General features: G+C 32.3%; 2 pseudogenes; one reads left to right on the top strand and one right to left on the bottom strand.

Moving 5' to 3' along the window:
- LOC149179019 (alpha-xylosidase 1-like) overlaps window positions 1-11,894 on the top strand; it is an 86,318-nt pseudogene extending 74,424 nt beyond the window's left edge.
- LOC149179020 (leucine--tRNA ligase, cytoplasmic pseudogene) lies at window positions 2,340-5,253 on the bottom strand (annotated as a pseudogene).
- Window positions 11,895-15,731: the final 3,837 nt, after the last annotated feature.

Genomic DNA, 15,731 nt, shown 5'->3' with positions numbered 1-15,731 from the left:
TATTCCCAAAAGAGTGAAATTGAACATATGGTTGTAGAAATGCTATAGGCTAGTATAATTCAACCTAGTCAAAGTTCTTTCTCTACTCCAGTAGTATTGGTGCACAAGAAGGATGGATCATGGCACATGTGTTCAAATTATAGGGATCTCAAAAAGCTTACCATTAAAGATAAATTTCCCATTCCTGTTGTTGATGAATTGTTGGATGAATTACATGGAGCAATTTGCTTCACCAAGTTGGATCTTTGTTCAGGATATCATCAAATTAGAATGAATAATGAATACATTCTGAAAACAACATTCAAAACTCATGAGGGTCATTATGAATTTGTGTTCATGCCTTTTGGCCTTACTAATGCACCTTCAACATTTCAAGGTTTGAAGAATTCCATTTTCAAACCCTTCCTTAGAAAATTTTTGTTAGTATTTTTTGATGATACACTAATCTACAACAAGTCTTGGAAGGATCATGTTCAACGTGTTGACTAGGTGCTCAAACTGTCGGTGGAGAAACAATTATATGAAAAAAACCTCCAAATGGTTCTTTGAAGTACATGAGGTAGAATATTGGGGTTATATTGTATCTCGTGAGGGTGTTAATGTAGACCCTAACAAAATTAAATCCATTAAGGAATGGATAATCCACACAACCATAAAGCATCTTCGAGGATTTCTCAGGTTGATAGGGTATTATCACAAGTTTATTAAGAATTATGGGACAATAACAACACCTCTAACATCATTATTAAAGAAAGATGCATTTTCTTGGACTCCATAAATAAATAAGGCTTTTGAATATCTTAAAGAGGCAATGTGCTAAGCACTAGTCTTAGCTACACCAGACTTCACAAAAACCTTTATTGTGGAATGTGATGCCTCAAGAAATGGAATTTGTGTTATTTTAATGCAAGAAGGAAGACCCATTTCTTTTGAAATTTGTCCTATGAAAGGAAAGTATTTACAAAAACATATTTATAAGAAGGAAATGTTGGCAATACTACATGCACTAAAGCAATGGCGACCTTACCTAATGGGAAAACACTTCAAGGTAAAACAGATCATCATAGTCTTAAATACTTTTTGGAACAAAGATTATCTTAAGAAGAGTAGAAAAAATGGGTCACAAAGATGTTGGGTTATGACTTTGAAATCAGCTACAAAAAAGGGAAGCAAAATGTTTTTGCAGATGCACTCTCAAGAAATGATGAGGATGTGGAAGCATTTATTTGTTCCATTTCTATTATCCAAATTGAGTGGATAATAGGAGCAAGGGATGAATGGAAGAATGATGAAGAGGCATGGATACTCGTTCAAAAATTGCACCAATATCCTAGTACATCTGATACATTTAGCTTGAAAAATGATTCATTATGGTACAAATATCGCCTATATCTTTGTAACAATTCCCAACTCAAAAAAAATATTCTTTTGGAATTGCACCCCTATCGCTTACGAGGGAACTTAGGATTTTTAAAAACTTACCATAGGGTCAAAAAGCTTTTTTTTTGGGATGGCCTTAAACTTTATATTGAAAAGTCTATGGTAGAATGTTTGGTTTGCCAACAAAATAAAGTTGATACAATTAAGGCCCCGAGTCTACTACAACCTTTATTCATTCCAAGTTAGCGTTGCGAGGAGGTCTTAATGGATTTTATCACATGTTTACCCAAGTCTGAAGGAAAGAGTGTTATCATGGTGGTAGTTGATAGACATACCAAGTATACACACTTTTGTGCATTATCTCATCCTTTTAAAGCAAGTACATTTGCTACTGCATGTAGGGAACCAATTCAAAAGCTTCATGGAAACCCAAAGATTATTATAAGTGACACAGATCTCATTTTCACTGGAAATGTTTGGACAAAATTATTTTCTTATCTTGGTACTCAATTAGATCATAACTCATCTTATCATTCTCAATCTGATGGGAAAACTGACATAATGAACAAATGTTTGGAAGGATATCTTCGTTTATTTGTATCTGATACACAAACACAATGGGTCAAGTGGTTACTCTGTATGAATGGTGGTATAACACTTCCATACTATAGAAAAAATGACCCCATTTATGGCACTTTATGGATATCATCCACAATCCATCACATCATCATCGGATAACCTTCGAACAAACCTCCCCCGATCCAACATAGCAACAACAAAGTCAATGTTGACTTTGTTGTTTCTCCATCAAATCAAGATAGGTTTTCTCCAAGATTAGACTACTCCAAGAAATTATTCTAGAAACCAAGAGGAGCTCATTTAGGTACTCATGCACTCAAGTATTTTTAATTATTATTTAATGATAAAAAAAATTTTAATTCATTTTATTGTTTATTTTATTATTTGATTATATCTAACTTTTTAAGTCGTATTTTACTTTTGATTAAGTCAAAAATTTGTTGCAACACTTGCATCTCATCAAAAGGTAGCTTTACATCTAGGCCTTCAGGCCCAACAACAATTTTTTCATCCTTTTGAGCCTAAAGAATGGCATGCATTGTTTAATAATGATTTTACAATCATTGACAAGTTATCCAATAGGAATTTCTTTCAAAGCAGCTGATATGCCTTGGTCATAGTAGGTACCGTTATCATACTTTGTTTAATGAATATTCAAGGATTCTTCTTTCCAAACTTCATACTTTCTGCAACATAGAGTAATCTTATGGTTGGATTTTACTCTTCAACTATTGTTGCAGTGTTTTTTCAACCTTTCTTGAACTTCTTTGGAGAAAATGTCTACTTCTAAACAAGCTTCCTCATGGAAATAATTGTATCTTATAAATATTTATTGGTTCATTGAAAGGTAAGATCAGGGAGATCTATAGTTGACCACCCTAATTTGAATACAAATCCATCCTTCTTCAAAACCTCTTTCTAAACATGTTCTGCATAATTAGGGCATATGGGAGTGATTAACCTTGTTTGGACATCCATGAATCTCCATAGTAAGTCTATATTTATGCCCGTTAAAGCATAGTACAATCTGCACTCGTCTCGAACTACCTAAAGATCATAGAAATGTATCTTCAAGGCCTCCATGAATATCATTGAATTGTAGTTTCATTTATTTAACTTGAGAAAAATTTTTATTTCATTAGAAAATACCGATCTGCAAAAGTTGAAGGGGGCCTTGCCTTAAGGATGACTTTGCAGCCAAAATATCCTCTATCCATGCAATATATATTTTTTTAAACAAAGAATCAAAACATTGGCACTATCATAAAAAAAAATTGGCATCATCCATGCCATCTCCTACATCAGCCAAAGAAAACTGAGTGGCATCTGAAGATAAGTCTTCTATTTCCTCATGTAACGTTTTGAAATTTCATATAGACTAACATTTTTTCCTGAATTCAACAATAAGTTTCCATTACATCTAAATGAACAGGGCCATTTATCCTTAGGGAATATGGCAGTGTGATTATAAATACAAAATATTAAATAGTTCAAAATTAAATCCTTCCTAGATACTAGAAAATCAAAAGGATACTAATATTCAAACTCTTTCTTCACATGTTTCAAGAGATATAAGGGAATTTATAATTGTGGGTCCCTCAAGGAATATATAATACCAAACCTCAACTATCATTTTCTATGGATTGATTAGAGAAACATTCCTACAATAATGTCCCTGTTTTTCAAAATGTGGGAAACTGTGTAATAGGCCATATCTATTTTCAAATTTAATAATGACTCAATGAGAAGTTGTCCATCCCATTGAATTCTTGTTCCAAGGCCAAATGATATAAAACAAGCCCATTGATTAAGCCAACTTAATATATGCTCAAATCCATGCCTAGCCTCATCATAATACAACTCCATCTTAGTCAAAAACTCTGTTGCCTTTTCTTTCCACTCAGGTTCACCATAAGTTATGCACCATTGGTCGGTAAGGGCTTTACACATTCAACACTTGAACTAGAGGTTACCTTTTTTCGCAGATTCCCTATACATGATTGTCTCCCTTGTCTCCAAACATTTTTTTCCTGATTAGAGGTTTTTATTATTGAAATTTCATACCCTTGAACTCCCCCACTATCGTTGTTCCATTTGTGAAATCTCCCAAACAAGTTAATCTCTTTGTATTTGCAAGTTTTTCTTTTTCATTTGGAATCTTGATCATCAAATCAATACACACCTTTCTAGCTATCTTGTCCCTAAACTCTAGAGTGTTAATTATAGGGATTACATTAAATGGTAAAACAAATTCATCCTTCATATGAAACTAGGCCCTGAGGGTAGGCTTTAACTTTATATCTGACAAGGCTATATAATCATTGACTGAATCACTAGGGACATTGATTAGTATTATGGTTCCTTTGTCTATTACAACTGTGTGCATGAGGAGGGAATATACAACCACATTGACTACCAGAGGTAACTTCAATGATAAACCAATCAAATCATGGTCAAATATATCTAACAAGCATGGGGTCTTCTTAGGGATTTTATACATATGTTTATATGCAAGATTAAGGGAAGCCCTCTCAATGATAATAAACACATTAATATCATTGATTTTCAAATGTGCCATACTCACCAATCCAAAAAAATGAAAAAATAGTACTACATATAGAATGGTGTCAGAGTTGAATAATTTTAAGGTGGTTAGATATATCCTAGCATTCCACAGTAGAACATACTAGGATGGGAATTGATACTCACACACACAACCACAACCACAAGATAAATAATAATAAAATCAAATGGATCACAAAGAGAGAGAAAGAGAGAGGATGTAAATACATGAATCTTATGAACTTGTGTCCCAAATATATAAACGACTTCTGGGTTAGTATAATTTTTTCATATGAAGAGTTTAAATATATGTTCTCTAATTTAAAACATACTTGTACACATTACTGATTAGGATAGTGACCTCAATGATTTCATAGATATTTTACTAGTACTAGTCCTTTGTTACTACTCACTAGTGACATATATCAATAAGAAAAATATTTCACATCTTAATGAGAAACCTTGCCATACTCTAGATTGTGCTTGTGTTCATGTCAACAAGCATATGCTTATTTAGAGAATGCTACTATTTTGAGAAATCCTTGGGGTCCACCCTAGAGTATGTTACCCAAGACTCTCTTAAGAATTTACACAAGACTCAAAATTCAAGAGCATTCAAAGTAATGGTATACATTGACAAGTATTCATGAGTGTATTTAGTAGGAGATAACCTATATTATAAGGTTTATTGTTTATTCCTTTTACTACTGAGGACCCTGATTTCTTTTCCATCATTATATGAGAGTTTCCTCCACATATACGATGGATCTGTTATCCTTTCGAGGTAACTTCCACAATAATAGTCTCATGATTTTCCATGTCCTCAACTTCTAGAATGGTATCCTTTCTAGGTATCTTTAGTGATAATGGTTTCCAAACTTGATGTTAGGTCCCTCTGATACTAATGTATTCCCCTTATTTTTATTGTTAATGTATCTCCCTATTGTTATTGTTGTGCCACATATCCACCATGTTGTTTAATTGTTGTGCCCCATAGAATACCACTATTTTTATTGTTGTGCCCTTACATTATTATTGTTATGTGTCCTATGATTATATTATGACCCCTTAGACTCCTATATATACCAAGGAGGTATTATCATTTGTATGATCCAATAATTTCTCATTTATGTAATGTAAAGGAGGTTTCCACCTCGAAGAGGATACTTTTTAAGTAGTTGATCTATATTTTCTTCTGTTTTGTGTGCTTGTTTCATAACATTTGGTATCATAGCATTGGATTCTATGGTTTCACTTCTTCAAAATGGCCATCTTAGAATTTTCCCTATAACTTTCTTTCTATGAGGATTTGGAAGCTAAAATTGCAAGCATGTGGACAAAAATATATTGGTGAACTTCTAGTATGAATTTCAAATCTTAGTTCACTATTGGAGATATGATCCAAGGAAGTTAGGGTTTTTGCAGGCTCCAAAATTCCATATCAAACAGGTGAGCTTGGGAATAGTCATAACTTTCTCCCTGAGCATCAAAATTGAATTTTGTAAAAAGCAATTGAAAGTGCACAAAATTTAGTTTTTTGGGTATTATTTTAAGGGCTGAAGGTTGAAACATTGACACGTGCCACTCCATACAAGTTCGTTATACCAAACAAGTCTATAATCAAGTCATCGTACAAGATTGGGCATAACTCTTTCTTGAAGAATTCAATCTTGGTATGACTTGTGGGGTCACAAAGAAGAATCAGAGGGATACCATATGACAAAATTTAACATCTTGGAGATCCGAAACTAGAGAGATACAACAGTTTCAATATCAAGCTCCTAAAAAAAAAAAGGTGTGTATTGTTTTAAATTTTGCATAACTTTTGTTTGAAAAATCAGTTTGAAGTTATTCAAAAATCATAGTGAAACATAGATATCATTGTTTGATTCTAAAATGTGTCAAAACAAAAGAAATGGAGACACCTAGTAAGAAACCATAAATATCTTATATGACACATGAAGAAGAGGAACAAATGCAACATAGTATATCAAATTTACAAGGCCAAGTGTAACAAATTTTTCTCTCGAAAAGAGTAACAAAAAATGAATTGGAAGCCATGATGAATGTTAAGATAGATGGTATAAAAATGGACATGGGATTTTTGAATGATGGTTTAAAAAAATACATGGAAGCAATGATGAATGTTAAGATAGAGGGATTGAAGGAAGGTTTGACAAAATTGCTAGAAGAAAGGCTTCCCAATGGTGACAAGATAATCCATGAAAATCATGATGAGGAAAAAATGAATATGAATTGTGATTTTAGAGACTCCAATGTTGGGTTTAAGAACCACCACATTCCAAAGATAGATATGAGGAAGTTTAACAACAAGGATCTGGTAACATGGATACTATAGATGGAGCAATATTTTGATCTCCAAGATGTGCATCACACACAAAAGGTATGCATTGAATCTTTATATTTAGAATGCAATCAGTTTGTATGGTATCAATGGTTTTGTTCTCATAAACCACTTTTCACTTAGTTAATTTTTATGGAGAAAATGATAACACATTATGAGGATGCAAAGAGAAACACCTTCTTTAGCCAATTGATAAATCTCAAACAAAAGGGTTCAATGGCAGAGCACATTGAGGACTTCCAAAAAATGAATATCATGGTAACTAAGATTATATAAGAGAATAAGATTCATGTATTTGTAGGTACTTTGAAGGATAGTGCCCAACATGAGGTTTTCCTTTGGGAACCTAATTCATTGGAGAAGGCATTGAGGGTGGAACAAAAAGTTGAAAGAAAAATTATGGTTGCAAGGAAGTCTACCACTAACAACTATAAATATGGAAATGTTTCTACTCCTAGGCTTCCACAACCTACAAGGTTGACGCCACAACAATCAGAGGAAAAAAGAGAAAAAGGACTTTGTTACAACTGTGATAGAAAATAAAATAAAGGTCATAAGTTTGATGAGAATAAATTATTCTACATAGATTGTGAAGAGGAGGAAGAAACAGAAGAAGAACCATCAAAAGAGGAGGATATACACTAGGAAACAACCCAAAGAAAGAAGAAATGAATCTGGCCATATCTTACAATGCATTGGAAAGAATTACCACTCCTCAAACTCTTAAGATAGAAGAATATGTCAAGAAGAAAAAGGTAAAAGTGTTGATTGATTCAGGTAGTACTCATAATTTTATTCATTGTAAGATAGCCAAGGAATTGAATTTCTTCATATATCTAGCACCATAGTGTCAAGTGATCATTGAAAATGGAGGAACTATAATTTGCTATGGAAAGTGCCATAATATCAAGCTAACCATGGTGGAATATTTAATGAATAATCCAATTCTTTCCATTCCAATGGGTTGTGTTGATGTTGTATTAGGAGTCTAATGGTTACAGTCTTTGGGGACAACATATTTTAATTTTTAATAACTTTTCTTGAATCCTTTTTGGGAAGGAAAGGAAGTTGAATTAAGGAGTATCACAGGGAAACCAAGAAATATAATAAAGTCTAACGGCATGACAAAGATTTTGAAGAAAGAAAAATGGGTTGTAATTGCACGATCATGCTCACTAGATGTTCAAACATCAAAATTCTTTATTTCTCTAGACCTCCAAAAAGACTTGGACAATCATTCCAAGGTATTTGAGACTCCAAGAGGCCTCCCACCTATCCATGATCATGAAAATGCTATTCATTTGATTCCAGGAAGTGTTCCTCTAAACATTAGACCTTACAGATATCCTTATGTCCAAAAGAGTGAAATTGAATGTATGGTTGCAGAAATGTTAGAGGCTGATATAATTCAACCTGATCAAAGTTATTTATTTGATCTAGTAGTATTGGTGCACAAGAAGGATGTATCATGGCATACGTGTCAAGATTATAGGGAGCTCAACAAGCTCACTGTTAAATATAAATTTCCCATTCCTGTCATTGATGAATTGTTGGATGAATTACATGGAGCAATTTACTTCAACGATTGGGTCTTCATCCAGGATATCATCAAATTAGAATGAAGACTGAAGACATTCAAAAAACAACATTCAAAACTCATAAAGGTCATTACGAATTTTTGGTCTTTCCTTTTGGCCTTACTAATGCGCCTTTGACATTTCAAGGTTTGATGAATTCTATTTTCAAACCTTCCCTTAGAAAATTTGTGTTAGTATTTTTTGATGATATACTAATCTACAACAAGTCTTGGAATGATCATGTTCAACATGTTGACAGGGTGCTCAAACTATTGGATGAAAAAAAATTATATGAAAAAACCTCAAAATGTTTCTTTAAAGTACAAGAGGTGGAATATTTGGGTCATATTGTATCTCATGAGGGTTTTAAGGTAGACCCTAACAAAATTGAAGTCATTAAGGAATGGAAAATCCCCACAACAATAAATCATATTCGAGGATTTCTCAGGTTGACAGGTTATTATCGCAAGTTTGTTAAGAAATATGGGAGAATAACAGCACCTCTAACAACATTACTGAAGAAGGATGCATTTTCTTGGACTCTAGAAGCAACTAAGGCCTTTGAACATCTTAAAGAGGTAATGTGCCAAGCACCAGTCTTAGCTACGCCCGACTTCATAAAAACCTTTATTATGGAATGTGATGCCTTAGGAAATGGAATTGGTGTTGTTTTAATGCAAGAATAAAGACCCATTTCTTTTGAAATTCATCCAACCAAAGGAAAGTATTTACACAAACCTATTTATGAGAAGGAAATGTTGGAAATACTACATGCACTAAGCAATGGAGACCTTACCTAATGGGAAGACACTTTAAGTGAAAAATAGATAATGATAGTCTTAAATACTTATTGGAACAAAGATTATCTTTAGAAGAGAAGCAAAAATGGGTCACAAATATGTTGGGTTATGACCTTGAAATCATCTACAAAAAAGGGAAGAAAAATGTTGTTGCAGGTGCACTCTCAAAAAAGAATGAGGATGTGGAAGCATTGCTTTGTGTCATTTCTATTATCCAACTAGACTAGATAAATAAAGCAAGGGATTAATGGAGAATGATCAAGAGGTGTGGGAACTCATTCAAAAGTTGCAACAAGATCCTAGTACATCTGATACATTTAGCTGGAAAAATTATTCATTATTGTACAAATATTGCTTATATCTTTGTAAGAATTCCCAACTCAAGAAAAATATTCTTTTGAAATTTCACACCTCCCCTTTAGGAGGGCACTCATGATTTTTAAAGTCTTACACCAAGGTCAAGAAGGATTTTTTTGTGATGGCCTTAAATATGATATTCAGAGGTTTGTAACAGAATGTTTGGTTTTCCAACAAAATACTATTGAGAAAATTAAGACCCTGGGTATGTTACAACCTTTAGCCATTCAAAGTCGGTGTTGGGAGGATGTCTCAATGGATTTTATCACAGGATTACCAAAGTCTGAAGTAAAGAGTGTCATCACGATGGTACTTGATAGAAGTACCAAGTATGCACACTTTTTTGCATTATCTCATTCTTTTAAATCCTATACAATTTCTACTACATTTATGGAAACAATTCAAAAGCTACATGGAAAACCAAAGATGATTGTAAGTGACAGAGATCCCATTTTCACTATAAATTTTTGGTCGGAATTATTTTCTTGTCTTGGTACTCAACTAGTTCATAACTCATTTTATTATCCTCAATCTTACGCGAAAATTGAGATAGTGAAAAAATGTTTGGAATGATATCTTCATTACTTTGTAATTGATAGAAAAACACAGTGGGTCAAGTGGTTACCTCTAGCAGAATGGGGATATAATACTTCCTTCCATACTGCAGCAAAAAATATCTCATTTATGGCACTTTATGGATATCATCCACCATCCATCACATCATATTTAAGAGAAACTTCTAAGGTTAAAGGAGTGGAATATCACATCAAGCATCAACAAAGAGTTTTTCAACTCTTAAAGATAACCTCACTTTGGCACAAAATCAAATGAAACAATAGGCAAATCAACATCGTAGTGAAAGTAGGCCACTGGGTATTTTTATGGCTACAACCATACAAGCAAATTTCCCTCAAATAAAATAAGAAGAATAATAAATTATCACCCAAGTACTACAATCCTTACAAGGTGTTGCAAAATATTGGTACTATGGCATACAAATTGAAGTTGCCTACATCTTCTTGAGTACACCCAGTTTTCCTTGTTTCATTCTTAAAGAAGGTTATCAGTGACAAAATTCCAGTTCAAATAACGTTTCCAGAACTTGACAAAGAAGGAAAAATCATATTTGAGCCTAAAGCAGTCACGGAAACAAGAACGTGACAGCTACGGAATCGATCAATTTCAAAATATCTCACTAAGTGGAAGAATGCTGAAGATTCCACATGGAGGATGAGAATTTTATACAGGAGCATCCAAAACTACTCAAGCATTGAGGACAACACCTTTTTGAAGGAGAGGGGCATTTTAGGTTCCTATAATACTAGTGTAGCCCTCTTATTGTTATTGTTGTGCCCGTGTAGCCCCCATATTGTTATTATTGTGTTCCATAGAAGTCCATCATTATTATTGTTGTGCCCTTACATTATTATTGTTATATATGCTTTGATTATATTGGGACCCCATAAACTCCTATATATACAAAGGAGGTATTGTCATTTGTATCGTCTAAGAATTGTTCATTTATGTAGTGTAAAGGAGATTTCCCCCTCGAAGAGGATAATTTTTAAGTCGTTGATCTATCTATATGTCAGATGGTTGTATAACAACTCGGAAACCTACACTCTAAGCAAGCAGTTTCTTCTTGGTCTAGGGTTTTAATTTCCTCAGTGCTCTTCAACAACATCACATCGGTGAATGCTTATTTCCCAAAGGAAAGCTGGTATAACCTCAATTATATGACCATGGTTGTGAAATTGAGTGGGAAGTCTCCCATGGATACCATTAATGTTCATGTATGTGAGGGCATGATTCTGCCCACGAAAAGAGGGGGGAGGATCACTATGACGGTCAGGATGACCCCTTTTACTTTGATTATTGTGTTTCCACTGGGATTCTAGTCTACGAGAGAGAATGAAAAAGGGAATCTCTTTTTGGATGGGGGAAAAGATGTGGAGATGAAGATTGCAGAGGTGAAGTCTACATTTGTTAATTTCTCTACAGAGTCCGATGGGCAGACAATGAGGTTGGTGTCCCAAGTTGAGAGTGGATCGCATGCTCTTGGTCAAGAGTGAGTAGAGGAGAAGTTGTTGATCATGGGACTCTCCAATTATCATTATCTTCTCTTATTGGATTCCAGTTGGATGGGAAGCCATTCTCTTCCTCATCTTTTACATACTCAGTACAACCCCTTTCTAGCAGAGCCAGGGCGGTGATGCAATAATTGAATTGAATATCTTGGATTTCCCTATAGGAAGGAATGTTGACCTCTCGTGATTCCTAAGAAAAGAGGACATAGCTATGATTTGAGTTGGTTATAACATCTTTTATAAGGTATACATTTACACATGTAAATTTTTTATGTAATGAATTTCCAATAACGTCTTGAATATGTCATTATACATGTTGTCTGTCCCCTAGAGCCAAATGGTAGAGTTCAAATTTAATGTGTGAGGGATTACATAGGTTGGACACCTTTGCCAAAGAATCAAAATATATCCATATCCATTAGTTGTTGTCATATCCACTAGTTCTTATGTGTACTCTCGTAAATTACAATTCATTTTCTAATAGATTTCAATGGAATCTTTATTACAATGGATTAATTATTCCATAAGCCATTCCCTTTGAAAACAACTCCCCCAATTGCCACTCTGTACATGTCTACACCATTAGATCAAATGTTAAACGATTGAAACTTTGTAAACCATTGGATTATTAATTAGTAATTAAAACAAAAACTAATAATTAAAAGGCTTAAAACTAATAATAGTTAAGATTGAAAACTGTATATAACCACTTATGAAAAAAATTGTATACAATTAGTTATGGAAAAAACTGTATATCGCCCTTCCTCCTTTCCTTCTTCTTTTCTTTCATTGCTTTCCTATGTTGAAGGAAAAGTGTGTGGGCACTATACTCAGGTTGTGTGGAGTAATACACGGAGGCTCGGTTGCTCTGAAATTCAATGTATCGACTATTGTAATTTCATTGTGTGCGACTATGACCCACCTGGCAATTATGCTGAAATGTAACCATATGAAAAAGGTCAATAAATAAATCGTCTTGTCGATTGCCTTCCACGGACGTTTTATTATGAATGGTCTATCATATAGAAGATATATAAATCATTTGCATTTGGTTTCTAGAGTATAGAGAAATTATATATCATTGTATCTGCTTAAAGGAGTATGTTGTAAAATATTTAATGTCGGCTAACTAGACAAGGGAAAATGTCAAAAATGACTTGGATTAATCTATGTATCTTCAATATATTCGTCCATATTTTATATCAAATATAGCATCTATATTGATAATTATCTCTTCATGATAAATGATGTAAAGGCTAGGGATAGGCGCTTATTCCTTACTTTTTAGAAGTCGTCCACCTTATCCCTTGCCAAAAATTTTGAAAGGCCAGGGATGAGATTTTATCTCTGGCCTTATTCCCCTCAAGGTCAATGACTTTGGCAATGTTGTTGACCGAAATTTCCTAGGATTATTTTTTAAATTGTCTTATTATTAATGTTAGATAATAGAATAATTTATTATAATTTAGTTATTAAATTAATATGAAAATTTATCATAATTTAGTTATTAACTGGTAGTGTGGAGGGTTATCTCTCGCTGCAATTCACTAATGCAGGCTGATATATTATTGTTTTGGAATTATTTGTTGGTGGTGGTCCATAACGGATAACATTTACTCCTATGAGATGTCTATTTTAGGTGGTTAACATGTTTTTCTTTATGCCTTAAGAAAATGAACTCTTAGCCAATCAAAAGCAGTTTTAAAGCATACTCCAAATATTGAAATTATCCTACTATACCTTTATCATGAAATTTTATTAAATAATTATTTATTTTAAACTAATTAAAATTATTTATATAATTTTATTTCACAAATTTCTAAATATTATAACTTTACTTTCGTTTCATTTATTTTATTTTATTTTTCACTTTAGAGATTCATTTTCACAATTATTATTATAACCCTAAATAAACACACTCCTAACCCAGTTTTGAAAAAAAATTAACTACTACCCCTCAAGTTTGCACAATTTCTTTATGTCACTGAAAATGATAAAAAACACTTAGCCCATTTCACTCTCCCCTGTAAAGATCTTTTAATGGCCCACTAATACTCACAAAAGAGGGAAATCATTTTAAACATCATAGCGGGCACAACTTGAGGCCTTTCATATCTACACGGGGAATCCAACGTTCGCATTATACAAGACATCAAATGCAAAAATATACTTCTCGATGACATACTTCATCCTAAAATTGCAATTTTGGATTATTGAGATTTTTCCCTTCATCCTAAAATTGCAGATTTTGGATTACCCAGATTTTTCCCAGAAAGCCAAACACATATTTCTACGAGAGTTGCTGTGTATATGGCCTCAATATAATATAAAAGCTTTTCTTTCTGAAAAATGTTTCTACGAGAGTCGGAGGAACAATGTAAGTTCAATCATTCATCTATTACATTAATGTGTGCTTTTCACGGATTTGGTACAAGGCAGAGGCTACACTGCACCAAAATACGCTCTTCATGGCCAGTTAACTGAAAAAGCTGACGTTTATAGTTATGGGATCGTGGTTCTTGAGATCATGAGTGGGAGAAAGTGCGTGGACGCAAGACTAGCAGCCTCTCTTCAACTTTTTCATAAATGGGTGAGTGTTTACAATTTCATTTTTAATAAATGTAGTTGATATAAACTTTATAACTCTATATGAATTACTTAATAAATCAAGTAATTGAGATAATCAATATAAGTCAATATAAATTATATGCTAAATCGTATTAGTAAATATAATTGATATTAATTAATTGATATAATTAATAGCATCAATTTTAATAACATTTTAGAATTAAATAAAAATAATAATTATATTATTGTAAAACTAATAATTTTTAAAAAATAAATAAGAAATTTATATAAAGAAGTTTATAAGTAAGAAATTTGCTATTTAATAAATATGACTTTACTCTCTCATCATCATTTGAGACACAAATCTACCATAAACATAAATAAAAAAATAAAATCTATTATAAAGGATATGATATATTATATTGTATTGTAGCATTAAAGATATATTAAATAATATACTATATTATATTAAAATAATATATTATATTTATATTTTAAGAAATAACTTTCTTAGTTTTTATTTTGTACATGTTTGTACTATCAGATTAAATGTTAGACTATTGAAAATTTGTACATTATTGGATTAATAATTAGTAATAAACTAATAGTTAAAAAACTTAAAAATAATAATAGTTAAGACTGGAAAATATAGACAACCACTTATGGAAAAAATTGTATACCACTTTCTTTGCTCTCACTTATTTTGGGCGATTTTTCTTTTTGACTCGCTTCGAGGGATGGTGGCTTCACTGGTGGTTATTGAGAATCTGTGGTTTTTTTTAGGCAAGTTGTGTTTTTCTTGTGGTGTGATTTGTATGCATTTTGTGAATTGGGTTTCAAAGTTCGTTAGTATTTATGGCTTCATAGCAAGCTAAATAATCAGAGTTTGTAATGATGTACAACTTATAACAATGTAAACTTTGAAATAGGAACTATAAACTCAAAAGTGAAACTTTAGCAAAAAAACCAAAACAAAAAACATGAAAAACAATGTTAAAAACGAAAAATGTTGATGCTCAAATAACATTTATTTTTTTTAGAGTAAATTTTCAACATGTTTTAAAAATGGCAGTGAAAACCAATTTTTTATGCAAAAGTTGTGAAAAACACCCTAAAAACGAAAAATGTTGATGTTGGAATGACATTTTTTTTAGGAATCAACATTTTGAAATAATGACGTAAAAGATTTTATCACGACTCCAAAAAACATTTAAAATTTCAAAAAAATACTAAAAACATAAATTTAAAAATTATAACAATGAAAAAAGAAAAGTTAAAAAAAAAAAAAGGTCGTAAATAAAAAAATATATTAAAAACAAAACATAAAATAAAATAAAAAAGACAAAAAAAAATCAAAAATATAAAAAAGACAAAAAAAAAATTAAACATAAAAAAATAAATTAATTAATTAACAAAAAAAATCGATCATTAAAACCTTAAAAAAGCAAAAACAAAA

The sequence above is a fragment of the Pinus tabuliformis genome, chromosome 4_1, assembly GCF_031772625.1.
Source record: "Pinus tabuliformis cultivar Carrire ecotype Pingquan chromosome 4_1, CPIR1, whole genome shotgun sequence".
NCBI classification, from domain to species: Eukaryota; Viridiplantae; Streptophyta; class Pinopsida; order Pinales; family Pinaceae; genus Pinus; species Pinus tabuliformis.
This window is presented reverse-complemented; position numbering and strand designations above follow the sequence as displayed.